General features: G+C 39.4%; 1 protein-coding gene across 4 annotated transcripts in view; it reads left to right on the top strand.

Annotated features, from left to right (window-relative positions):
* Positions 1-27,868, top strand: part of FRMD4B (FERM domain containing 4B) — a 375,301-nt gene that overhangs the window by 32,170 nt on the left and 315,263 nt on the right. For 3 of the 4 annotated variants that reach the window (XM_019711732.2, XM_074313267.1, XM_074313265.1), the window contains exon 2: positions 16,093-16,137. The exons of the other annotated variant lie outside the window; for it this stretch is intronic. The gene's annotated coding sequence lies outside the window, so the exon portion shown is untranslated. The remainder of the gene's footprint in view (positions 1-16,092; positions 16,138-27,868) is intronic. 4 annotated transcript variants of the gene reach the window in all.

The raw sequence follows: 27,868 nt of genomic DNA, 5'->3' as shown, positions 1-27,868 counted from the left end.
CACAAAAAAGAAATGGTAATTATGTGAGATAATGGAGGTGTTAACTAACCCTCCTGTGGTAATTATTTTGCAATACATAAGTGTATCAAATCATCCCATTTGTACAATGTTATATGTCAATTAAATTTACACAATGTTATATGTCAGTTATAGCTCAATAAAGCTGGAAAAAATGAAATACCCGTGAGTCCAAACTGATAGGAATAAATGACTAAGTAAATAAATAGGGGAGAATTGATAAATCTCCCTTGCAAAAAATTCTAAATAATTCATAGATACTCCACCCTCAAAGAGCGAGCATAACTCCCCACTTTTTAAGGGTTGGCTGCACACAGTGACCTTTTTTCTTAAGAGTATAGTAGGGAAAGGAGAGGAAGAGAGTAACTACAGTGGAGCAACATTACCTCAGCTAGATAATAAAGGTCAACACCAATAGTAATAAGGTTTTTTGATAGTATGAACCCTTGATATGATGTGATAATAATGACATTTTGTCTCTGTGGTCTTCCTTCCAATACAACCCCAGTCTAGTCATGATAAAAACATCAGACAAACATCAATTGAGGAACAATGTACCAAATGCCTGTCCAGTACTCAATACTGTCAAGGTCATCAACACAAGGAAAGTCTGAGAAACTGTTACAGCCAAGAGGAGTCTAAGGGAACATGACAACTAAATGTAAAGTGGCATCCCAGATGGAAAACTAAACAGAAAATGGACATTAGGTAAAAACTAAGAAAATGTGAATAAAGTATGGGCTTTGTTAATAAAAATTATGTATCAATATTGGTTCATTAATTATAACAATGTACCATAATAATAATATAAGAAGCTAATAGGGACATTTGGTATGGGGTATATGGGAACTCTGTACTATATTCATATTTTTTTCTGTAATGCTAAACTATTCTAGAAGAAAATAATGTTTAAAAAATTATATTTCACTCAGATGATCATTTCTTTTTTCCAGCTACTCTAGGTGAATTTAAGCCTCACCTTTTAAAAGTTAGATGACCTTTGTTTCCCTCTCTTTTCCTTTCATAGTTTGCTGCAATAACATTTCCCAATTTTATTTTATTAGTTCCTCCCAAAATAATTTTAGAGGTTGCAAATTGGTAACTTCAGGGCCAAATACAACTGGCAAACATATTGATTGGCTGTGTTCTTTGAACCAGGCATTGCTTTAAGAGGTAGGTGTCATGCCAGATCATACAAGCACTTTAGCGCTTGATTTTTTTATTTTTATTTTTTTACTCTAGAGCCACAACAAATTTCTAACTTGCCTAGCTCTCAAAGATATTTGAGTTGGCAGCTCCTGGATAAAAGCTATGTGAAGACAGTCTCTATAGTCTAAGTATCTACAGCATAAGTCAAAATTTAAAAAAAAAAAGATTCTGTATCACATACCATAAATTTAATCCTTTTAAAATATCCAATTCAGTGTTTTGTTTTGTTTGTTTGATTTTTCAGTATGTTCACAACATTGGACAATCATCACTACTGTCTGATTCCAGAACATTTACATCACCCCAGAAAGGAAACTTGTACACATCACAATCTTTCTTCTTCCAGCCCTGGCAATTAATCTACTTTCCGTCTCTATAGATCTGCCTATTGTGGACATTCCATATAAATGGTGTCATAAGATATGTAGCCCTGTGTGTCTGGCTTCTTTCATTTAGCTTAATGTTTTCAAGGTTCATTCATGTTGTAACATGTAGTAGTTAAAAAAAAAAAAGTATTCCTTTTTATGGCTGGATAAGATTCCATTTTGTAGATAAACCATATTTTGTTTACACATTCATTCATTGATGGATATTTGGATTTTTCCACTTTTTGACAACTAGGAATAAGCTGCTCTGAACATCCATGTACAGGTCTTTGTTTGAATATGTGTTTCCAGATCTCTTGAGTATACTCGTATACCTAGGAGTGGGATCACTGGGTCATACATTAACTCTGTGTTTAACATCTTCAGTAATTATTAGACTGTTTTCCAATGTGACTGAACCATTTTACGTTCCCAAGAGCACTGGGGGTTCCAAATTTTCCATGAACACTTGTTATTTTCTGTCTATTTTATTGTAGCCATTTAGTGTGTGTGAAGTGTGATCTCATTGTGGTTTTGATTTATGTTTCCCTAATGAGTAGTGATGCTGAGCATCTTTTCATGTGATTATTGCCCATTGGTATATCTTCTTTGGAGAAACGTCAATTCAAATCCTTTGCCCATTTTTAATTGGGTTACTTGTCTTTTTAATGATGAGCTGTAAGTGTTCTTTATTTATTTTGGATACTAGACTCCTATGAGGTATATGATTTTCCAGTATTTCTCCCAGTCATTGGATTGTTTTTATTCTTTTTTTTTTACTTTCTTGATAGTGTTTTTTGAAACACAAAGTTTTTAATTTGGATGAAATCAGTTTTACCCATGTTTTCTTTGGTTGTTTGGGCTTTAGATGTCATATCTAAGAAATTAGGGATCAATTCAAGGTCACAAAGATACACCACTATGTTTTCTTTTAATAGTTTCATACTTTTAACTCTTACCTTTAGATCTTTGAGTAATTGTTGTATATCACATGAAATAATGTTATCAATTCATTCTTTAGCATGCAAATATCCAGTTTTCCTGACACCATTTGTTGAAAAGACTATTCTTTCTCCATTGAATTATCTTGACACCCTTGCCAAATATCAATTGACTATAGCTATATTGGTTTATTTCAATTCCATTGCTATATATGTTTATGCTTATGTCAGTTCCACATAATCTTGACTACTGTAGTTTTGTAATGAGTTTTGAAATTAGGAAGTGTGAGCTTTCCAACCTTGTTCTTTATCAAGACTGTTTTAGCTATTCTGGGTCTCTTGACTTTCCATATCAATGGTAAGATGAGCTTCATTTCTGTAAAAAGAGACTCTGGTTTCTGATATTGATTGTAATGAATCTGTAGATCAATTTGGGGAGGTATTGCCATCTTAATATTAAGTCTTCCAATCTATGAACATAGGATGTCATTCCATTTACACAGGTCTTCATTAATTGCTTTCAACAATGTTTTGTTGTTTTCGGAGTACAACTCTTACACTTTGTTAAATTTATTCCTTAATTTTATTCTTTATGATGATATTATAAATAGAATTATTTTTCCAATTTAATTTTTGCATTACTCATTGCTAGTGTATAAAAATATATCTAATTTTTGTAGATTGATCTTATCTTGTATTCTGCAACCACACTGAATTTGTTTATTAGTTCTAACAGCTTTTTTTTTCATTCCTTAGGATTTTCTATGTACAAGATAATGACGTTTAAAAATAGAGATAGTTTTACTTCTTCCTTTCCAGTCTGAATGCCTTTTTTTGTGTCTTAGTATCCCTGGTTAGAACCTCCTACACAACATTGAATAGAAAAGATCAGAGCAGACATTCTATCTTGTTCCTGATCTCGGGGATTGCTTGTTTGTTTGTTTGTTTGTTTATATTTATTTTTCTTTGTTTCATCCTCTTAATTATTTTAAACTTTATTTATTTTGACATTCAGTATTATTTTATATTAGTTTCAGGAGTACTACATAATGGTTAGACATTTATATAATTTAAGAGGTGCTCTCCCTGATTAGTTTAGTAACAACCTGGCACTATGCATAGTTATTACCACATTATTGACTATATTCACTGTGCTTTAGTTTACTCCACATGACTATTTTGTAACTACCAATTTATACTTTTTAATCTCTTCACCTTTTTCACCCTGCCCCCCAGGCCCCTCCCATCTATCACTCTGATAAATCTAGTACCCATCTGACACCTTACATAGTTATTATAATATTATTGACTATATTCCTTATGCTGTACCCTACATTCCCATGTGCTTTGTAGCAACCAATTTGTACTTCTTAATCCCTTCCCATTTTACACTCACCCCCAGCCCCCTCTTATCTGGCAACCATCAAAATGTTCTCTTATCTATGAGTCTGTTTTTGTTTTGTTTTGTTTGTTTATTTTGTTCTTTAGATCCCACGTATAAGCAAAATCACATTGCATCTGTCTTTCTCTATCTGAAATACTCTACTCAGCACAACACCCTCCAGGTCCATCCATGCCCCAGCAAATGGCAAGAACCCATTCCCTTCCCTGGCTGAGTAATATTCCATTCTATATATGTACCACCTTCTCTTTATTCATTCTTCCATCGACAGATACCCATGCTGCCTCCACATCTTGGCCATTGTAAACAATGCTGCAATGAATATATGGATACACACATCCCTTTGAAGTAGTGTTTTGCATTTCTTAGGATAAATACCCAGAGGGGCAGCTTTCATCCGAGAGGAGCTGGTGTAAGTCACTGTTTCTTTGTTGAGCCCTCTCCCTCCCTGCGTGCAGACACAGGCAGATGCTATATCTGAGCCTATATCAAAAGGGCTATCACCTATCATCTATCATCGGCCCGCCCTGAGACCCTGCCCACCCACCTTTTGGACACACCCAAGGCACTTCCAGTGGCTTTTCCATACAAACATGTCTTAGCTCATGCTGCAGACTTTCCTGAAATCTCTCAAAGGTTCACAAAACCCAAACAAGCAGCATCTGGTTTCAGCATGTCCTGTATCTGTGGCTGAGCAGCTCTAAGCCTAGCACTAGTGACAGCTGGGGCCTTGGTTGACAGACTGGCCTCTCGCTCGAGGCACCTTGAAGCTCAGTGCAGGCGACACCCATCTGTGAATTGCTTTGTGGCTCACACCAGGTAGCCAAGAGAGGGCACAGGCTGCAGCTAATGTTGGCATGGGGTGGCCCTCCCAGGAGACACCAAAATGGGCATGCCTAGTGGCCAGTTTTGGACCCAGCCAGAGCATCACCTGGTCACCTCCAAGGATGACACACTCAGAGCAGACTGGGCAGGCACCAGAGCGCTGCTACAGCGAATCTTGCTCTATAGGGTCAGCCCCTGAACACATCTCCTCCACTGAAGTTACAGCCAGTCCTTACAACCGAACAGCCTGAGGGTCAATCTCCTCAACTGATGTGCAAACAGCAATCAACTCTCAACTACAACAGGAGGGCACACACAACTGACAAAAGGGACATATGTGGTGACTAGGGAGACTGTGCCACTGAGCCCCACAGCACACCTGCTTTATAAGGTCACTCTGCTAAGACTGGGAAACATAGCAGCCATACACAGAAACAAACACAGGGAGGCAGCCAAAATGGGGACACAAAGAAACATGTCCCAGATAAAAGAACAAAGCTCCAGTAAAAGAACTAAAAAAAAAAGAGACAGGCAATCTATCAGATGCAGAGATCCAAACACTGATTATAAAAATGCTCAATGATCTCAGGGAGAACTTCAACAAAGAGATAGGAAACATAAAAATGGAGAGAGAAAACATAAAAATTAACCAGTCAGAAATGAAGAATACAATAACTGAAATGAAGAATTCTTTAGAGAGGGACAACCAAGATGGTGCAGTAGGTAAATGCTGTGTTTACCTTCTCTCACAACCGCATCAAAATTACAACTAATCTACAAAACAACCATTATTGAGAATCGCCTAAAATCAAGCTGACCTGAAGCCTTTCAACTAAGGACGTGCAGAAGAAGCCTCCTCCAGACTGGTAGGAAGGTCAGAGACGCGGCACGGGCTGGTCCCACACCCACGTGTGACCATTAAAGATCAGAAGGGATATTTTGGCTGTGGGGATCCCCCTCATCCCCTAAAGGAGCGAGAGATACCAGCCCCACCCCAGCCCAGGGTTCCAGTGCTGGGGAGAGAAGTCCCCATAATCTTTCGTTGTGAAAACCAGCTGAGATTGTGACTGACTGAGACAGTGCGGCTGCACTCACAGCCACTCCTCTTAAGGGACCACATGTGGACTTAGCCACTAATGGAATCACTTGCTCTGAGCTCCAGCAGCTGGAAAGACAGCAGGGACAAACGGTGGGGAGTTGAGTTGTCTGGCTTGGGATGAGGGCTGGAGAGGCGGCTTTCTCCTGGACAGGGAGCTGGCAGAGGCCACTGTTTCTTTGTTGAGCCCTCCCCCTTCCTGGCGTGCGAACACAGGTGGCCACCATTTCTGAGTCTATGCTGTTTGTTCACCCTGCCCTGGTGATTGAGACCTGGCCCTGCCCAACTTTTGGGCATATGCACACTGCTTTCAGTGGTTTTTTCATGAAGACTGCTTGCCTTGGCTCAAGCTGCATGTTCCTAGGATCTCTCAAAGTTTCACGGAACCCAAACAAGCAGCATCTGGCTTGAGCATGTCCTATACCTCTGGCTGAGCAGCCCTAAGCTGGTACTAGTGGTAGCTTGTCTTGGTTCACAGTTTGGCCTCTCAAGACACTTCCAAGCACAGCATGGGCGGCAGCCATCTGCGGATTTCTTTCTGGCTCCCACTAGGTGGCCCCAGGTGGGGCGCAGGCTGTAGCTGAAGTAAATCTACAGCGGATCCACTCCAAAGTGTTCCTGGGGCTGGTGTCTCCAGTGGCCAGCTTCAAAATGAGCTGGAGCATCACCTAGCCATCTCCAAGTATGACACACCCAAGGGGCAGATTGGGCAGGCACCAGAGTCCTGCTGAGGCAGATCCTGCTCTGTAGGATCAGCCCCTGAACAACAACCCGTCCACTGAAGTCAAGGCCAGTCCTTACAACCAGTGAGTCCAAGTGTCAGTCCCTCACACTGATGTGCAATTATCAACGAACACTCAACTACAGAAGGAGGGCACACACAACCCACACAAGGGATGCATCTGGAGTGCGTGGCTCAGGTGACCAGAAAAACTGTGAGACTGAAATCCACACCTACTACATAAGGCCACTCTACTAAGACCAGAAGACATATCAGCCCTAAGTATTACATAGAAACAAACATAGGGAGGCAGCCAAAATGTGGAGACAAAGAAACATGCTCCAAATGAAAGAACAGAACAAAGCTCCAGAAAAAGAACTAAGGGAAACGGAGATAAGCAATCTATCAGACGCAGAGTTCCAAACACTGGTTATAAGAATGCTCAATGATCTCATAAAAATGGAGATGGAAACCATAAAAAAGAACCAGTCAGAAATAAAGGCTACAATAACGGAAATGAAGAATATATTACAGGGAATCAACAGTAGATTAGATGAAGCAGAGGATCCAACCAGCAATAGAGAAGATAAGGTAGCAGAAAACACCCAACCAGAACAGCAAAAAGAAAAAAGAATCCAAAAAATTAAGGAGAGTTTAAGGGGTCTCTGGGACAATATCAAGCATACGGACATTCACATTATAGGGGTACAAGAAGGAGAAGAGACAGAGCAAGGAACTGAAAACCTATTTAAAGAAATAATGACAGAAAACTTCCCTAACCTGGTGAAGGAAATGGACATACAAGCCCAGGAAGCACAAAGTCCCAAACAAGATAAACCCAAAGACGCCAACACCAAGACACATCATAATTAAAATGCCAAAGGTTAAATACAAAGAGAGAATCTTAAAAGCAGCAAGAGAAAGGCAGTTAGTTACCTACAAGGGAGCCCCCATAAGATTATCAGCTTATGTCTCAACAGAAACTTTGCAGGCAAGAAGGGAGTGGCAGGAAATATTCCAAGTGATGAAAAGCAATGACATACAACCAAGATTGCTCTACCCAGCAAAGCTGTCACTTAGAATTGAAAGACAAATAAGGAGCTACCCAGACAAGAAAAAGCTGAAGGAGTTCATCACCACCAAACCAGTATTACAGGGACTCTTCGAGGGACTTCTTTAAGATGGGAGAGGGTTAAAGATGGATGAAAGGAAAAGGAATTAAGAAGAACAAATTGGGTGTTATACAGTAGTCACGGGGATGTAGGTTATAGCATAAGGAATATAGTCGACAATAATTGTAATAACTAGGTATGGTGCCAGATAGGTACTAGGTCTATCAGGGTGATAGACGGGAATGGGGTTGGGGTCAGGGTGAAAAAGGTGAAGGCATTAAAAAACATAAGTTGATAGTTAATACAGTATGGGGAATATAATCAACAATGTTGTAAAGATCATGTAAGGTGCCAGATGGGCACTGGACTTATCAGGGGGATCACGTCATAGACTGTGTGTAGATGCCTGACCAATGCACTATACACCTGAAGAGCTGAAGTAGAATAATATTGAATGTCAATTATAACTAAATATATAGGTATATATAGTCATGGGATATGGAGTACAACATAGGGAAGATAGTCAATGGTACTGTAACAGCTATATAAGATGTCAGAGGTGTAGTAGCTTGGGGGGGGCAGGATCACTTTATGAAGGGTTTAAGTGTCTAAATATTACATTGCTTTGTATACCTGAAACTAATAAAAAAATATATTAGAGGGAATCAGCAGTAGATTAAATGAAGCAGAAGACCGAATCAGCAATTCTGAAGATAATGTAGCAGAAAATACCCAATCAGAACAACAAAAAGAAAAAAGAATCCAAAAAAATGAGAATGGTTTAAGGGGCCTCTGGGACAACATCAGGCATTTAAACATTAGCATTATAGGAGTGTCAGAAGGAGAAGAAAGAGAGCAAATAATTGAAAACATATTTGAAGAAATAACGACTGAAAACTTCCCTCACCTGGCAAAGAAAATAGATATACAAGCCCAAGAAGCACAGAGAGTCCAAAAAAAGATAAACCCAAACAGGCCCACACCAAGAAACATCAGAGTTAAAATGCCAAAGGTTAAAGACAAAAAGAGAATCCTAAAAGCACCAAGAGAAAAGGAGTTAGTTACCTACAAGGGAACTCCCATAAGACTGTCAGCTAATTTCTCAACAACAATGCGCAGGCCAGAAGGGATTGGCAGGAAATATTCAAAGTGATGAAAAGCAAGGACCTACAACCAAGAGTACTCTACCCAGCAAAGCTATCATTTAGAATTGAAGGACAGATAATGCAGCCCTTACCCTTAAATTAGACAATTAAGTCCCCCCCCAACCTCACCCCCTATGTCTCTGGCACCTTTGGAGCTGCTGCCCCAGTGCTGGAGCTCAGAGCAGGTGAGTCCTTCAGCAAGCAATTGTGGGCGTAGGCTCTTTAATAAGAGCTCCTGGGAGTGCAGCCGCTCTCTGTCTCACTCAGTCACAATCTCCACTGGTTTTCACAGCCAGAAGTTATGGGGACTTCTCTCCCCTGCATTGGAACCCTGGGCTGGGGAGCCTGATATGGAGTTGGGACCCTCCTTGCTCCTCTTGGGGGGAACCTCTGCAGCCGAGATATCCCTCCCAAGTTTTAATGGTCACAAGCAGGTTTGGAACCAATCCCATTCCGTGCCTCTGCCCTTCCTACCAGTCTCGAGGTGGCATCTTCTGTATGTCCGTAGTTGTAGGACTTCAGTTCAGCTAGACTTCAGGTGATTCTCAATGATGGTTGTTCTGTTATTTAGTTGTAATTGATGTGGTCTTTGGAGGAGGTAAGCACAGCATTTACCTACTTTGCCATCTTGACTGGGAAATCTTACTTTTTTAGTACATAGTATCTGACAGAGTACTTCTTAATAATTTTTGTGGCATGCATACTTTGAAAGATCTGATAAAATTTTGGTGCCAGTTCAAGAAAACTACAAACATGAATAAGTACATAATATTTTACCTACAATTTTAAGAGCCATCATAGCCCTAGTACAGTGCCAGGACTATTTCATAATTAGACATAGCACAGTGCCAGTAGACATTTCATAAAAACATGTCAAATGACTGGATTCACATGACATTTTAATAATAATATGAAGCATGTAAGCTGTGCTTTATCTTTTACAGTTTAGTTACTCAGATATTGGTAGCCTCATTTATGAAAAATTAAATATAGACCCCGAGTGATTGGTCACCAAGTTAGTGATGGAACTAACTCCCCAACACTCTTTCAGAGCACTGTTTTTATAGGAGCCTATACAACTTATACTCAGCCTCTTTTGCCTTTTTCTTTCTAGTGGCTTTTCTCTGATATATTTCGATTGTGGAGAAATATAGAATACTTATAATAAGAGCTAATAATTTTAGAGTGCTTATTATGTTTTAGTTATTATTATTATCATCCACATTTTTACAAATGAAGTTCAAAAGTTAAAATCCTACAGTGCCTGTATTTTCCTGGATTGTACTTATCATATTGAAAACATTTTTTTGAAGCTCACAAAGTAACTTGCCTAAGGTCACAAAGCTAATAAGAGTTGTAATCAGAACTCAAAGTCTAGCTGCCTGATTTCAGAGATGCAAAGCCTGAAGCCAGTCTTATTATTGCTGTTGTGTAGTGGTTATTACTATGGACTTTGGAATCTGAAAAACGGGGGTTCATACCCTAGCTCTGTTACTTATAAACTTCTGTGTGTCCTTGGTCTATAAATGTGATTATCTGCAGTTTCTTCATCTGTAAAATGAAGAGGATAGTTTCCTCAGTGGATTGTAGTGAGGTGGATAAAATGGGATAATGAATGTCAAGTTTATAGCTTGCTGCTTAAGGGCAGTACCTTCCTAGGGCAGACACAAGCCCCTGCTCCAAGGAATTGGTAAACTTAACATAGTGAAAGCATTTTGTAATCAGACACTTCTGCAGTGATATTTCTCAGCACACCCCATCTCACACTAAACTCTCACTGTTTTTTGAACTATTTCAAATTTGAACTATTTCAAATTCTCCAGAAGGCATCTTGCACTTTCTTGCTTCCAGACATTTGCCTGCAAGGCCCTTGCCTGTCTTTCTCTCTCATGTCATAGTTTAGGCAGCACTTATTCCAGAAAGCAATCCCTGACCATTCCTCTCTCCCATGCCTGGGATGAATAATACCGTGTTTCCCTGAAAATGAGACCTGGCTGGACAATCAGCTCTAATGTGTCTTTTGGAGCAAAAATTAGTATAAGACCCGGCCTTATTTTACTATAATACAAGATCGGGTCTTATATAATATAATAGAATATTTAATTTTTGCTCCAAAAGATGCATTAGAGCTGATTGTCTGGCTAGGTTTTATTTTCGGGGAAACACGGTACTTCTGTATGATTCCACAGCCCTTGCACTTTGCTGACTTCACGTATCTTATTGAATTGTAATTGTCTGTCTTCACAGTAGATTATAAGATTCCCAAGGTCAGGGACTGTGTTATGTTTTCTGTTGTATCCCCATTGCCTTGAACCATGTCTGACTTGGAGTGGGCACATAATAAATAAATAAGGAATAAATGAAGAAAGTGTCACTATGCCCTACTAACTGTGGATAAAATGGGATAAAATATAATCTCCCTCTTGTCCTTTTATTTGAATGAAGCTGTTAATACTTTAATTTTACACACACACACACACACTCACTACAGATAAACTAGGGAAATATGAAAAAGATTGGTCAATAAATAATTGAGTGAGATTAATGTTAATGTCCTCATTGTGATACTATGCTATGGTTTTCCTCATAGCCTTTTTAAAAAATTGTGGTAAAAAATGCATAACATAAAGTTCACCATGTTAACCATTTTTAAGTGTATGGTTTAGTAAGGTATGTTTGACCCGTGAACAATGCAAGGGTTAGAGGCACCAATTCAGTGCAGTTGAAAATCCATGTATAACTTTTAACTCCCCCAAAACTCTGTCATCCCCTGGTATGGATGCGGATTGGATCCTGGACCTGCCACAGATACCAAAATCCACAGATGCTCAAGTCCCGTATGTGAACAATGCATACAGCCGGTTCTCTGCATCCACAGATGTGAAACCCAGGGATATAAGGGTTGATTCTATATTTATTGGGACAAAAATCCACGTATATGTAGACCTGTGTAGTTCAAACCTATATTGTTCAAGAGTCTATTTACATCGTTGTGCAACCCATCTCCAGAACTTTTCCATCTTGCAAAACTAAAGTCTATACCTGTTTAACAACAACTCTCTATTCCCGCTTCTCTCAGTCTCTGGCAACCACCATTCTACTTTCTGTTATATTAATTTGACTACACTACATAAGTAAGTGAAATGATATAGAATTTATCTTTTTGTGACTAGCTTATTTCATTTAGCGTAATATCCTCAAAGTTCATCCATGTTTTAGCATATGACAGTATTTTCTTCCTTTTAAAGATTGAATAATATTCCATTATACATATATACCATATTTTGTTTATCCATTTGTGTCGATGAATATTAGGGTTGTTTGCACCTTTTGGCTATTGTGAATAGTGTTGCTATGCACATGGGTGTGAAAATATGTCTTCAAGACTCTGCTTTCAGTTTTTTTGGATATACACCCAGAGAGGGGATTGCTGGATACGATGGGGGATTGCTGGTAGTTTTATTTTTATTTTTTTTAAGGACCTGCCATACTGTTTTCCACAGCAGGTGCACTATTTTACAATCCCACCAGCAGAGCACAAGGGTTCTAATTTCTCCGCATGCTCGCCAACACTTGTTATTTTCTGTTTTATTGTTTTGTTTTGTTTTGTTTTGTTTTGTTTTGTTTTGTTTTGTTTTGTTTTGTGCTAGCCATCCTATTGAATGTAAAGTGATACTTCATTGTGGTTTTGATCTGCATTATTCTGATGATTAATGATGTTAAGCATCTTTTCATGTGTTTGTTGGCCACTTGTGTATTATATTTGGAAAAATGTCTATTTAAATGCTTCGCCCATTTTTATATCACCTTGTTTGATTTTTTGTCGTTAGGTGGTAGGAAATCTTTGCATATTCTAGACATTAACCCCTTATCAGATTTGTGATTTACAAGTATTTTTCCCATTCCATAGGTTGCCTATTCACTGTTTTGATTGTGTCCTTTGACCACCAAAAATTTTTAAGTTTTATGTAGTCCCATTTCTTTTTTGCTTTTGTTGCCTGTGCTTTTGGTGTCACATCCAAGAAATCATTGTCAAGTCCAGTGTCATGAAGCATTTACCGTATGTTTTGATCTAGGAATTTTATAATTTGTGTTCTTATGTTTAGCTCTTTAATTTATTTTGAGGGATTTTTCTTTTTTGACATATAGTGTAAGATTAACCGCTCAACTGCATTCTTTTCCATATGTATAACCAGTTTTCCCAACATCATTTGTCAAAGAGACTCTCCTTTCCCAACTGAGTGGTCTTGGCATATATCAAGGGCTATTTCTGTGCTCTCTCCTATTTTATTAGTCTATATTTCTGCCTTTATGCTAGTACCACAATGTTTTGATTACTGTAGCTTTGTAATATGTCATGAAATCAGGAAATGAGCATTCTCCAACTTTGTTCTTCTATTTCAGATTATTATTATTATTATTATTATTATTATTATTTATTTTGGCTATTTGAAGTCCCTTGATATTTTACATGAATTTTAGGATGAATTTTCTTATTTCTGCAAAAATTTCCATTGGGATTTTGTTAGGGATGATGTTGAATCTGTAAATTGTTTTAGGTAATTTTGACATCCTAACAACATTAAGTCTTCAAATCCATGAACACAGGATGTCTTTCCATTAATTTGTGTGTTTTCATTTCTTCCTGCAATATTGTGAAGTTTTCAATGTATAAGTTCCTCACCTCTTAGGCTAAGTTTATTCTTAAGTATTTTTCTTTTTTATGATATTGTAAATGCAATTGTTTTGTTTTCTTAATTTCCCTTTTGGATTGTTCATTGTTAGTGTATGGAAATGTAACTGATTTTTTTTGTGTTGATTTTGTATCCTGAAACTTTGCTACATTTATTTCTAGTTCTAATAATTGTGCATTTGTATCTATGTTTATAATCTTTAAAGTTTTCTGTGTACAAGATTATCTGTGAACAGAGATCATTTTACTTTTTCCTTTTCAATTTGGACATCTTTTATTTCTTTTTCTTGCCTAATTGCTATGGCTAGGAGTTATAATACTATATTCACTAGAAGTGGCAAAAACGAGTATCCTTGTTTTGTTCCTAATCTTAGAGAAAATGCTTTATCTTTCACCATTGAGTATGATGTTAGCAGTGGGCTTTTCATATATGGCTTTATTATGTTGAGGTAGTCTCTTTGTATTTCTAGTTTGTTGAATGTTTTTTATCATGAAAGTGTGTTGGATCTTGTAAATTGCTTTTTCTGCATTGATTGAGTGTTTTTTGTCCTTCATCCTCTTAATGTGGTGTATTATTTTGATTGATTTTCACATGCTGAAACTTCCTTGCTTTCTAGGAATAAATCTTACTTGGTCATGGTGGAATAATACTTTTAATGTGCTGTTGGATTTGGTTTGCTAGTATTTTGTTGAGGTTTTTGCATCAATATTCATCAGGGATATTAGTCCATAGTTTTTTTGTAGTGTCTTCATCTGGCTTTACTATCAGCGTAATGGTGGCCTTGTAGAATGAGTTTAGAAGTGTTCTCCCCCTCTTTAATTGTTTTGGAGGAGTTTTGGTGAGAATTGGTGTTAATTGTTCTTTAAATGTTTGGCAGAATTATCTCCAGTGAAACTATCTGGTCCTGGGCCTTTCTTTGTTGTGAGGTTTTTGATTACTGATTCAATATCCTTACTATTTATTGGTCTGTTCAGATTTTCTATTTCTTTATGATTCAGTCTTGGTAGGTTTTGTGATTCTAGAAATTCATTCATTTCTTCTAGGTTATCCAATTTGTTGGCATACAGTTAATTGTTCATAGTAGTCTCTTATAATCCTTTTTATTTCTGTGGCATCAATTGTATTGCCTCCTCTTTCATTTCTGATTTTAATTATTTTAATCTCATCTCCTTTTTTGGTTAATCTAGCTAAAGATTTGACAATTTGTTTGATCTTTCAAAAACCCAAGTCTTAAGTTTCATTGATTTTTTTTTCCTGATGTTTTCTAGTTTAGTTATCTTTGCTCCAATCTTTATTATTGCTTTCCTTCTGTTTGTTATTATGGGTTTACTTTGTCCTTCTTTTTCTGTTCCTTGAAGTATAAACTTAAGGTTTTGATTTGAGATCTTTCTTCTTTTTTAAAATATAAGTTTTTATAACTATAAATTTCCCTCTTAATGTTTTAACTGCATTCCATAAGTTTCGGTATGTTGTGCTTTGTTTTCATATATCTCAATGTATTTTCTTAATTTCTTTTGTGATTTCTTCTTTGACCCATTATACCTTTTGTCCCTTTAATAACAGATCACTCCTCCATGTTTTATCTGGGCATGTAGGTGCCCAACTAACTAAAGACTACTTTCCCCAGACTACTTTTCAGGCAGATTTGTCCATACACCTCAGTTTAGGCTGATAGAAGGTTCTCTTCCCTTCTTCCCCCAGTCCCACTCACTGGTAGAGAATTGGAAAAATGGAAACATCTGCAGCAGCCATGTTGGAAGCCATGTGTGAAAGATGGCAGAGTCAACCCACTATCATGGATCTCTGTGTGGTCCTACAGATCAGAACTCTCTACCTGCCTTAGTCTACCTGCTTCTATTTAGACCATTACATAAAAGAGAAACACATGTTTATCTTAATTAAACGATTGTGTTTTGGAGTCAACTTGTCTAAGCTGCTTAGTCTGCACTATATTAATACTTTAGCTTTACCAAAACTGTTATATTGACCCAAGGAATTATGCAGTGTTGGATTTCTTCTTTTTTGTGTCCTTTTTTTAAATAAAAAACATTAAACTAAATGAGTAAATAAATTCTTATGAAAAATTAAATGGGATCCGGGGCTACTTGGAACATTTTCTCTTAATTCAAGCACCATAGAATGCCTCACTATGGTTAGTAGAAATGGATATTTTAATTTTTCCTTTTAACTGGTCTTGCCTATCTCTGGACCTTCTTCCCTCCTCTTCTCTTCCATCCCATCCTCTCTTCTTCCTCCCCTCTCTTCCTGTCCCCTCCCCTCCCTTCCTCTCCTTCCTCCTCCTCCTCCTCTTCTTCCTCCTCTTCCTCCTCCTCCTCCTCCTCCTCCTTCTTCTCTTTCTCTCTCTCCTTTCTATCCTAGGAAAGTTACCTAAAGCTCTTCTCCTCCTCCTCCTCCTCCTCTTCCTTCTTTCTCCTCTTCCTCTTCCTCTTTTCTTTCTCCTTCTCCTTTTCCTTTTCCTTCTTTTTCTTCTCTCTCTCTGTCTCTCCTTTCTATTCTAGGACAATTACCTAAAGCTCTCTTCTTTTTTCTTCTTTTCTCTCCAGCTGGACACACCCTGTCCTGTGACCGGAGGATCTTTGCACGTGCTGGTATGTACCTTGAATGTTCTTCTCTCACTCTTGGCCTCATTGCCTTCTACTTGTACTCATCTCTCAGCTTTGTTAACACCTCCTCCCAAAAGTCCTCCTGACGCCTCAAACAAGGTTGTTTTCCTCTCTTATATTCTGTATTAGTCCAGGTCCTCTGAAAAGCAGATGCCAAGGGATTAGAAGTGCAAGGGATTTGTTAGGGGAAATGCTTATGCACTTTCAAGGCCAGGAGTGGGAGGAACAGGAGTAGACAGGCAGGGCCTTCAGACCACAATGCAGGTCTGAACCCTGTGAAAGGTGAAGGGGAAGGATGGTGAAGGTGCAGGAAGTGTTTCAGACTCGTGATCTCCAAGAACACTTTAGTGAGGCCAACGAGGTATCCTCAAGTGCAAGTTGCCCATCAGAGAAGTCTGGCCTTTCACACAGTGGGTCCCTCTGTGCTCAGCTATGGGCTGGAGGGAGCCTGAAGGACTAGGAGGAGCGGCAGCTCGGGCTGTCACTGAGCTATGCTCTCTGCAGTTGGAGATACAAGTGCATTGTCATTACCACCACGTATGTGCTCTGAGCCCTGTGTCTATGATTACATGGGCATGAGTGTCTATAGGAGTTCTGTATTCTTCATGCTCTTGCCGCTCTGTACTCCACAGTCCATCTGGGGGAGGACTGTGTGTTTTGCATGATAGCCATAGGGCCTAGCAGTGTCTGGCACATTCTTAAAATTAATTTATTCCTTGTACTTGGAAAGATGGTGTTTGTTCTAAGATATCTTTATGAGTTTAATAAAGTACTCCATTTATAAATGACCCCACATTTTGTTGGTCTGCAGGGGAACAAAAGTGGTCAGATTTATAGATTGACTATAAAAATGTAGATGATTCTCCCATGTTCACTGCTTTGAAGTTAGGCAAAGAGGAAGTGTCAGAAAAGGGCAGGCATGAGACGTGGGAACTCTGACAGAACTGCCTGAAAATTCTTGATTTATCCTGTATGTTGACTTGGTAGTAGGTAACTGTGGGTGGTCTCGAAAGAGCTTTGCTTATAATGTAATGTGTGGGAGGTTAGGGACCCAAGTGCCAAGACTAAATGTGAGCTTGCCTACTTGTTCACCAACACCTTCTGCTTTCCTGGTGCCTCTGAGCTCATGTAGCCCTTCAATGTGTAAGCTTAAATGGGTAATTTACAAGTGCACTCATGGTTCTGGGTCTGTTTCCTCTGAGGGTGTATGTAATTAGTGTTTGGAAGTAGAATCCAGTTTGACCCTTGGTGTATAATTTCAGACATGCCTGAACTTGGTTTAAGTTTCTTCACCCCAAATGGAAACTGCTTTATTGTTTTAGCTGATAATATAAGTAATATTAAAGCAATTCAGCATCAAGGCAGATAAATAAAACAACACATCTGTAATTCCACCAGCATGAGAGGAATCTGATAAACATTTTGTTTTGAGATTTCTGGACTGACTTCTTTCTGATCCTCATTTGGCCATGGTTTCTAACACTATCATTTTATATAATGATATCATGTGTCTAATTTTTTAAGAATTCTAATCTGATAACAAAACTAGCTATTATTGTAATCAGTGTGCTACATACCTTATGGGGATTGTATCATTTAATCCCACAACCACCCCTTGAAGTAGGCAAAATCGTTTCACTCTTTATATAGAAGGAAAAAGGAGACTTGGGAGGTATTAATATTAGCAAAATAGAAAACTGACATTCTAACCTGGCCAGGTTCTCTCTGATTTGAGAGGAAAGAAGTTCTTTATATTTTATCATCTGACTGTATTTTAGGGATTGTTATAGGCTATTTATAAATCCTTCTGGAATAAAGTGTGCGATAAATCCCATAGAAACATACATATTTGAAGGGACTCAGGACCTTGCTATGTCAGTAAATACATGGTCTGCCCTTCTGTGACCCTGGAAGGAACCATTTGTCAAGGAATCCCTCTCCTCATTTACCTGACTTGTAATTTCAGGGTTTCATAAAGTGATGACTTGAGTGTAATTACTCTGAATGCGCCATTTTAGGCAGTCATGACCTTTTACAAACTCTGATGCTTAGTAACCTAATCTTCTAGCATGTCTGGAATGTCTTGTGTGTTTGCTTAGTTATTTCCAAGCTCTCTAAGTAGACTGTCACCACTTCATGGCTGGTTAAGTATTGCTAGATAGATTTTAGCACTCTTGGTCTTCTAAGTGTGAGTGTTTCAAAGATGAGAGATGTTTCTGCGTAGCCACCTCTGTTTTCAGTCTGAGGTCTCCATTAGGTTTCTTCATTGACTGGCTGAAGTCTTTAGTGAGTCCAGAGCTATTACTTGAAGAATTGGCAAACTTAAATTCTTTTATCTTGCAAACAGTCAACAATGTGCTTTCTTTTATACACAATCAAGAGCATAAACTCACATTCACACGTGATTTTTAACTTAATTTCCAGTTTAACATTTAGAAGAAGAGGAGTATTGGCCAAATAAACGTGAATTTATCAAATTGTGGGGGGTGGGGTGGAGGGAGATCTAATCTATTGCCTCAATATTTTAAAGAATTATTCAAGAGTTTCAAACTCAAAATGCTGGTAAGGGCCAATAAGGCAGATTACTGAAGTGTGTAATCCAGGCTGAGTAGAAGCAATAGGGAGAGGTGGGGACTGGGACAAACCTGAAAGCCATGGCTCATTTGAATTATTATTATTTTTTTTTTGGTGCAGGGAAGAATGTTTCATATTTTAATAAGTCAAAAGTAGTCAATAATGCAGATTGACAGGTGGGGTAAGTTTTACATTTTTTATATGTCCTTTCCCTTAACATTTAAAAGTGTCAGAAAAATATTCCACATTTTGCTTATCCTCATACCATAGGTCAGATTTATAGATTGACTATAAAAATGTAGATGATTCTCCCATGTTCACTGCTTTGAAGTTAGGCAAAGAGGAAGTGTCAGAAAAGGGCAGGTATGAGACCTGGGCACTCTGACAGAGCTGCCTGAAAATTCTTGATTTATCCTGCATGTTGACTTGGTAGTAGGTAAATGTATAGAGCATATATATTTATAGTACTTTTGTAAACAGTTTTGTTAAAATTAAACAATTAGACTAACTTTTGAATTACTTTAGAAATAATATTATGTTGGCCAAACAATATGCAATGAGAGGTGCATTTGGACCAGAACTGGCTGCTGTTTGAAAATGTCTAGAGACCGGAATGGAAGATTAGTACAAGATAGGGAAACGTTTAAAGATCTGAGAAGTTTGACCACTGCATGCAAGTAGGTCTTTCCTTTTACTCCCTATGCTAGTACCCCCTTTATTCCTTTTTCTAGCACTTATCAGTCTCTGTAATTAGTTTACTTTTTATTTTTTTACTTGATTATAATCTATTTCTCTCTATCTAAGCTTTTAGCTACATGAAGGTTTATATTGTCGTGGTTGTAGCTACCAGCACGAGCCAGGGAAAGGCAAGTAACTGTCCTCATAGAAATGATTGAGAGGATGAAGCAAAGAGTGTGGTACGTCTTTTCGTCATGTGACGCGCCTTATTCATCTTGCTTCCCCCAGGACTTCGTGCAATATTAGTGATACAAGAATTATTTGTGGAATGAAATTGTTGGTAGTTACAAAAGAGTCATAGGGATGTAAAGTACATTATGGGGAAAAGATATTCAATGGCATTGTAAAAACTATAGTATCAGATGGGTACTAGACTTATCGGGGGATCACTTCATAAATTATATAAGTGTCTAACCCATATCATGTATACCTGAAATTAATATAAAATAATGTTAAATGTCACCTATAATTTAAAAAATAGTTATGGGATATAAAGTGCAGCATAGGGAATATAATCAATAATATTCTAATAACTATGTACAGTGTCAGATGGGTAATAGACTTATTGGGGTGATCACTTTGTGAAGTATATAAATGTCTAATGACAATGTGGTTTTGTACACCTGAAACTAATAATAAAAAAGGGGGGGGATTTTTGGTAATCATAGTTCACCACAGATGGTTAACCATACTGAGGTTGTTTACACAGGGGGAGGGGGCAAGGTTTAGAAATAGGTGTGGTAACTAGGTGGGGGGAGATGTATGGGCACTAGATCCAGCTCTGCAAGGAAGTTCAATAAGACAGAAACTAGAAAATAGTATTTTATGGATACTAAGAAGGCATGACTGGGAATCTGAGCAAGTTGTTGGCATCAGAAATAAAAAGAGAAAATCAAGGAAGGGTCAGTGTTCCCAGACAATGGTCTGAAATCTGTCTCAAGTAGGCCAACTGATGACAGAACTAACTCCGTAGTAGCTGAAGTCTGAGTTTACGTATGTGGTAAGAAGAATGGTGAGAGGAAATACCAATAGGGCTAAGGCACTAAGAAACCATCTAGGCATCTAGAATGGGTTCAGGATTTTAAAATTCCAGAAATGGTTGCAAGGTGTAGACTCAGCTGTAACATCCACACAGAACAATTGCTGAAGCCCAGGTCAGGCCCACACAAGCATTGGTATTGGTTGGTGTGGAGTTCCCTAATAAATTCCACTCCTACGAAGGACACATTAGTGCCAGTTACCACGGGGCCAAGATCAGTACCCTTGGCTACAGGGAGAAGAGCTACCAATCCTACTTGTTATCCTGAGTGAGTATGATCGTAGACTATTTAATTTTCAGAACAGGAGAACACATGTGGGTAACGCTATCACATGACTTGGCAATGGGGAGTCTTTGGTTGTAAGTAACAGAAATATCATTCAAACTAACTTAAGGGAGAAAGAAGAGTCCATTGGCTCGTATAAATACACCATGCAAAGGCAGGAGCAGAGCTAGCCTCGCGGCTGTGTTCGCCCTGTCTATGCCGCTCTATGTTGCAGTGTCACTCTCACCGGTAGGAGGTGGGCTTTCCCTATAGAGAACAGTGTAGCCTGATGGTCAAGAGCTTGAACTTGGGTAGTCCCACATCCTGGGTGTGACTCTGACCTGTGCCCCTTGACTTTCGAAAAATTCTTCATCATAAAGTGGGTTTAATTACTAGCACTTACATCATGGGTTGTTGCAAAGAATGAAATGAATAAATAAACATAAAACACTTAGAATAGTGCTTGGTACATAGAAAGTACTCTGTTGTCACTGATGACTAGCAGCTCTGGCTCATAACCCAATAGCTCTGATACCAGAGGGTAGAAAATGATTCACCCTGCCAGTTTAGTTAAAGACAGCATCTCTAGGAAGGATTCTTACTAGATTAGCCTTTGACAGAGATACCACCATGTGCAGGATGGGATCTTCCATCAAAAAGGGGAAAATTGAGAGATGATGCAGCAATGCCTCTACCCACCAAAATTTGTGCTGCACTTCCATGTAGAGTTGTTGCTGGGAAGTAGCTGCCCAGTCAGGGGCTGTATTTCCAAGCACTCTTCCTCCCCTGCGTTGGGGGGTGGAGAGATGGAAGGGCATACATGTGACTAGTCTTTGCCCATGTCAGGGAAGTGTAAGTGACATGTGATACTCTGAAGCCAAAACTGTTAAGAAGTGGCTGTGTGTTCTCCATTCTTTCTCCGGGACCTCCAAGACGTAGTTAATGATGAGGACATGGGTTCTCAATCCTCAGTACACATTAGAATCACCTGGTGATCTTAACAAAACTGCTGCCAGGCCTGATATTAGACCAGTGGCTCTTAACCAGGGAGCACTTTTGCCTTCCCAGTAGGAATTTGGCAAAGTCTGAGGACATTTTTGGTTGCTACAACGTGGGTGAAGGAGTTACTGGAATCTAGCAAGTAAAGGCCAGGGATGCTGCTAAATATTCTACAATGCATAACAAAGAATCATCTGGTCCAAATTATGCAAGGTCAGTAACCCTTCCTAGAGAATGGAGAGCCGCAAGGCTGAGGTGGAAGAGGCCTGAGTACCTGAGTCACTGTATGGAGGAAAGCTGCCCGCTGATCTGGAACACCCAACTTGGAGAGTTATCTTAGTGCAAAATAAACCTCTGTTGTGTTAAACCACTGCAATTTAGGGTCTGTCTGTGATAGCAACTAGCATTGTCTTAAGTAATGCAAGAAATTGTGATTATTTAGTTTATGAAATGGACATACAATATATTTTATTGTTGTCTGTTCAGGTTGAAATATTAAATTGTGGACCATTGTTTTACTTAAAATTTACCAATAATTCACAGCACAGATTTCCCTAATTAAAATTGCCCAAATTATTATGCAGTGATTTTTACGGCATGGGAATGAACTATGAGTATTTTGGTTTGTATCCTATATGGAAAATCTTTTGGGTCTGACCTCAATAAATAAGTTGTTATGTTTCAACTCAAAATTTGTTTTATTTAGTGTTTCCTCTGTTTTAGTTAGTGGATGTTAACTTAATCTTTCACCTCATCTTATTGAGTAGTGTTTGTAATGAAGACAAGTTAGATTTGTAACATAAGAGAAGAAAAATTGTTACAGATGGTAGCTCTAGTAAATATTGTAAAAATGCCAGACTCTCAAATCTGTTTGACTGTGCAGGTTACTCTGAATGCTTTGAAATCAGTTAATATTGAAACTCTTCAGGGATTTTTAAAATTAATATTTTAGGAATTTTAGAAAAAAAGAGTCAATATTCTCAGTGCATGGGGTCAGGAAGGCCCACCTCCTACTCTGGGAGTGACCCAGGGCTGAACAATTAAAGCACTGAAGCCTCTGGTCATATTGATTGATTTGGAGATGGGCTAGATACCCACCTTGGTCCAATTAGGGTCAATCTTGGGACTCATTCAGGATCTATCAGAAGAGACATGTTCTTTTTTGTTGGTTTGGAGTTACTGGGCTATAAGCCATGTGCTGTGGGCAGCCATCTTAACAATGAAGCCAGCATAAAGAACAGCATAGGTAAAAGATGGAGGGGGTGCAGAGGTAGAGGTAGATTGGGTTCTAATGACATCATTGAATGTCTGAGCCAAGTCATACCTACAGGGCCATGGGCTTTTCATTAACCCAAGCCAATAAGGTACTCTTTTTTGCTTAAGCCAGTTTGGGTTGAGTTTTCTGTCACATATATCTACTTTCAAGTAACATGGGTGAGATATGTTGATTATGTCCGACCCCCAGAATCTTACATCGTTATTTGTTATGGAAGGCGAATGCTTTGCTGAGTCACTGATGTCAAGTTTGGCCATATGACTTGCTTTGGCCAGCAGGGTGTGGGGAGAAATGGCATATGCCATATCCATGCAGAGGCTGTAAGGGCTATCACATGGTCCTGCCATCCTCCCCCCCTTTTTTTTTCCTGTGCCAGGTGGCCATAAAATCCAGGTGATTGCCAGAATGGAGACACACTGAAGCCTTTGTGCTTGTCCGTTCTGGAGCAGAGCCTCAGCTGACCCACAGCTGACAAGTAACATGAATAAAATATCAATTTAGTTTCTTGTAAACCACTGATATTTGTGGCTAGTTATTACTGAAGCCTACCTAACAAAAGTTGACCAATATACTTGTCATCTTTGGAATGCTTGCCAAAGTTTATAATTGGGTATAAATCTAGAGCACCTCCAATGTTTGTCATTTATATCTTGCAAGTTACCAAAGATGAATTTGGGATGAGTGGTTGCTTCATATTTTTTTGGTGTTGGAAGCCTGTTATATGTAGTGGTGATCGAGAACATGGGCTTTGTCTCTGAGCACTGATTTCTCTGAGTCTCAATGTCCTCCTTACAATACTAATATCCTCCTCATAGGATTTTTGTACATACTGAGTTAAACACAATGCAGGGCAGAGTAAAACACTCAGTAAATAGTGATTATCGTTTTTTCATTGTAGAAGAAAGTGTCCTGATGAGCCCTTTTTGATGCGACCTTGCTGAGCCTAAACAATATTAAACACCACTCCCTAACAGATGTCATTCTGGGGAGGCTTCTAAGACATTACTTTAAAAATTGCATCTGTACCATTCCAGGCAGCAGTGACTGGGGAGAATGCTGCCGAGAAAGTTGGCTGGGAATTGAGGGACTGTACTGAGAAGTAGGATAGCCATTTGTGGGGACAGAGCCCCAGAGAGTAGTTTACAGGCTCTCGGTCTCACGTGGAAAGGTGCTGGCTCGGCTGTGGCTGATTGTCTGTCGGCTGTGGCCGGTTAGCCGATTGGCCGCCGGTATAACTGCTGCGGCTACGGAGGAGAGCCGAGGACTGCCGAGGAGCCGAGCAGAGCCGAGGAGAGCGGAAGAGAGGAGAGGAACAGAGTCGAGAGAGTGGAGGAGAGTCGTTGGTCGGTCGGTTGGCGGAAAGGCGGACGGCAGGTCACGCGTCCGGTGGGCCCAGCCTCCAGTGAGACCATAGTGGTATGACTCCCCTACCTATGGCTCCGTGGGTGTTCCTTTTTGGCCTCACCATATCCTGCATTCTTGTGTGGGGAGCGGGAGCAGAGACCCCGCAGGCCGCCCTGCCTGAAAAATGGTGCGGCGAGCAGGCCTCCCCGCACGACAAATGGCGGAGCGAGCAGGGTCTCCCACACGACACCATTTATCCGCTGAATTTCTTTGTGCTCTGAAGCTAAATGAAAAGAGAATGATGCCTGCAGAGTTGGTCCTCAAGTGAGAACTGAGGACATCAGAATCTAGTTGGTGTCCTTGAATATTCCTCTTTATTTACAAGTAGCATTTGGCAATTTTGTTTTGCTAGAGAACAAAGGTTATCGCAGTTGAATTTATTATTTAATATTCTCAGAAAAGAGGATAAGTAGACTTTATGACAGGAATACTTCTTAAGACAATTATCTCTGAATAATGAAGAGTAAGCCTTTTGAATGATTGAAAACTTCTCTCTCTCTCTCTCTCTCTCTCTCCCTCTTTCCCTTCTTTCTCCCTCCCTCACTCCCTCCCTACTGAGGTAGAAGAGATCAGAATATGAACTAGTGAGGAGAAAAGAGGCATTAGGCTTAGAAATATTTTTTCTGGGAATTGTGGATACTTCCAGTCTTCCGGTTTTCAATATAGATTCCTCTCTCAGATATTGTGTTAGGGGCTAAGGATATAGAGACTCATTCATTCTCTCATTGATTCAGCAAATATTTACTGAGCACATATAATGTGCCAGGCACTGTGTTAGGTGCCTGGGGACATAATCATGAAATCAGACATTGTCTGTGACCCTCATGTAACTTACAGTCTAAGAAGGAACAGATATTTAAATCATGATATAAATAAATATGAAATTATAGTGAGATAACTGTAAGGAAGGAAATTTACAAGAACCATGAGAATATTTAGCAAAGGGCTATCACCTCCTGTGATATCAAGGAGATAATATGGTCAGATTTGTATTTTGAAAAGATTATTCTGGCTTCAGTGTTGACATTAAGATTCAATAATGAGTACAGAGAACCAGTTAGAAGGCTACTTCAGGATCCCAGCAAGAAATGTGGATGGCTTAGACCAGGGAGGTAATATGGAAACAGAAGTGGACCAATTTCAGAAATCTTTAGGAGGTAAACTCAATTGAGCTTGGTGAAGAATTGGGTGAGAGAGAAGGAATTGAGTCAAGAATGACTTCTGGGTTTTAAGCCCTCCTCCCTGGCTTCTAGGACCTCATAAATGCACCATGAAAAGGAAATGAAGTATATCCCCCAGTATAAGAAAAGTTATAGCAGAGAAAATGTCTCATTACTGAGCATTGAGCTGAATTCCCTGAGGCCCAGCCCAGTGTTTGAAGATTAGAGTACAATGTATTTGTTGCATAGGCCATATCCAAAGTCAACACAAGTACTTAAGAGTATGATGTCCCACTTAAGGACACAATTTGAATATTCCAACCCCAGACCAAACTGTGAAGCCAAGCTGTTGTGTAGTCCTATAATCTTTTCCATCCCTCCCTGTCCCAATGCTTGATGCTCTTTACTTGTCAGAGCTGTTTGTGACGCCTGAGGGATGTCACAGAACAGCATATGAGTACTCTTCAAGGAATTAGGTTTTCAACTTCATGAGGAGACACTTTTATGACTTCAGCTGTGCTCAGTGTTTATTATTTCTTAGCCTATATTATAGTTATAGCTTATTTATAAAAGCATACAATTATAGTTATATAAATAACTCTGTAATATATAACTTATAACTCTTATAAGAGTCCCTTCTTCATGGGCACTTATTAGTATCTCTTATAAATGACAAAACTGAGGCTTATGAGTGTTAACTAACTTGCTTATGAACTCACAGGTACTCATTATTGTTCAAAGCTGTGGGCTTGTTCCTTCAGCAATAGTTATTGGGTGTTTACTGTATGCCAGGACTATTTCCAAGGAAATAATATAATCTAATAAATTCCTCATTCTCATAGAGCTAATGCTCTATCTGAGAAGATAACTAAACTGTATAGGTGTATGTGTGTGTGTGTGTGTGTGTGTGTGTGTATCATGAAGAATAAAACAGAGCAAGGAGTAGAATGTGATAAGGCACATTTTAAAAAGTTCTTGGTCAAAGAAGTCCTTTGTAAAGGGAAAATATTTGAGCTGAGACAGGATTGATGAGAGGGAATTCTGGGGGCAAAAAAAACATTTTAGGCAGGGGAACAGCAAGTGCAAATGTTCTGAGGCAGCAACAAGCTTTGCAGATTTTACAACAGGGAGAAAAAAAACAAGGCCATGTGGCTGGAATGTCATGAACCGGGAAGGAGGAGTATAATTGGGGGTCAAGAGACTCTCTAGGGCCACAGTAAAGGGCTGAGATTTTAAGTGCAGTGGGAAGCCATTGGAGGGTTTAAGATGGAAAGTCACATGACCTGAGTAGCATTTCAGATCATTCTAGTTTGTTGGTGGAAAATGGACAAGGTAGGTACACTAGGGTGTAAGAAGAAGGTCAGCTGAGGAGAAAGGTTGGTGGTTTGGACCATGGTTTTAGGAATACACATACAGAGAGGTGGGTAAATATGAGATCTGTTGGACGTGCACTGACAGTGTGTGCTGGTGGACTAGATGTGGGAGATAAGGAAAAAACAAAAACAAGGGCAACTTCTAGGTTTTTGACCAAAGCAATTAAATCATGAGGCTCTATACTGAGGAGTCACGCCAGATCTAATATTCCAGCAACTATCTAATTGCTTGTTTGGGTGAGGAATTCTTCCTTTTGCAGTGTTATCTTATTGTTCTATCTACAGGAAGCAGAGGGAGAGAAACTGATATTTATGGGTTGCATTTGAATTTAGGCTGCCTGCCCCAGATGTTTGCTCCAAGCCTTCTGGTGAGGTTAGTAACGGCTGGGGGCACAGGCTCTGCCACTCATGGTGTGTGTCTTAGTGTCCAGTTCCTCAGATCTAATGGGAGACAGAGGGGCCAACAGTATCGGCCTCGCGGGCCATCTTGTTGCAGTGCTGACCTTGGTCTGCAGTCTGCTTCCTGGATCCAGGGTTGTGACTTGGCCAGGAAGACGGTGTGTATACGCCTGCCAGCAAGTGATGACAGACGAGCTTCCAGAAGAGAATCTGGACTGTGGACACGGGCGTCTGATGGTCCCCAGAGGCCAGAAGATGACAGCCTGGCCCCTTTGGCTCCCTGCTTTCCACCACCAGAGCAGGCCCCAGAACTCGGTGCCGCGGTGGAGCTGGGTCACCACTGTGGTTTGGACGGAGAGCAGGGTGGGGCAAGCTGTCCCCGATCTGCTCCCGAGTTGGCTTCAGACAAGAGACTAAGGTTGGGCATGTGGTCGTAATTACACATGAGTTTCTGGCAGAATTCACATCAGGATTTATGAAAATAGATCT

This window comes from Rhinolophus sinicus, linkage group LG10 (genome assembly GCF_036562045.2).
Source record: "Rhinolophus sinicus isolate RSC01 linkage group LG10, ASM3656204v1, whole genome shotgun sequence".
NCBI classification, from domain to species: domain Eukaryota; kingdom Metazoa; phylum Chordata; class Mammalia; order Chiroptera; family Rhinolophidae; genus Rhinolophus; species Rhinolophus sinicus.
This window is presented reverse-complemented; position numbering and strand designations above follow the sequence as displayed.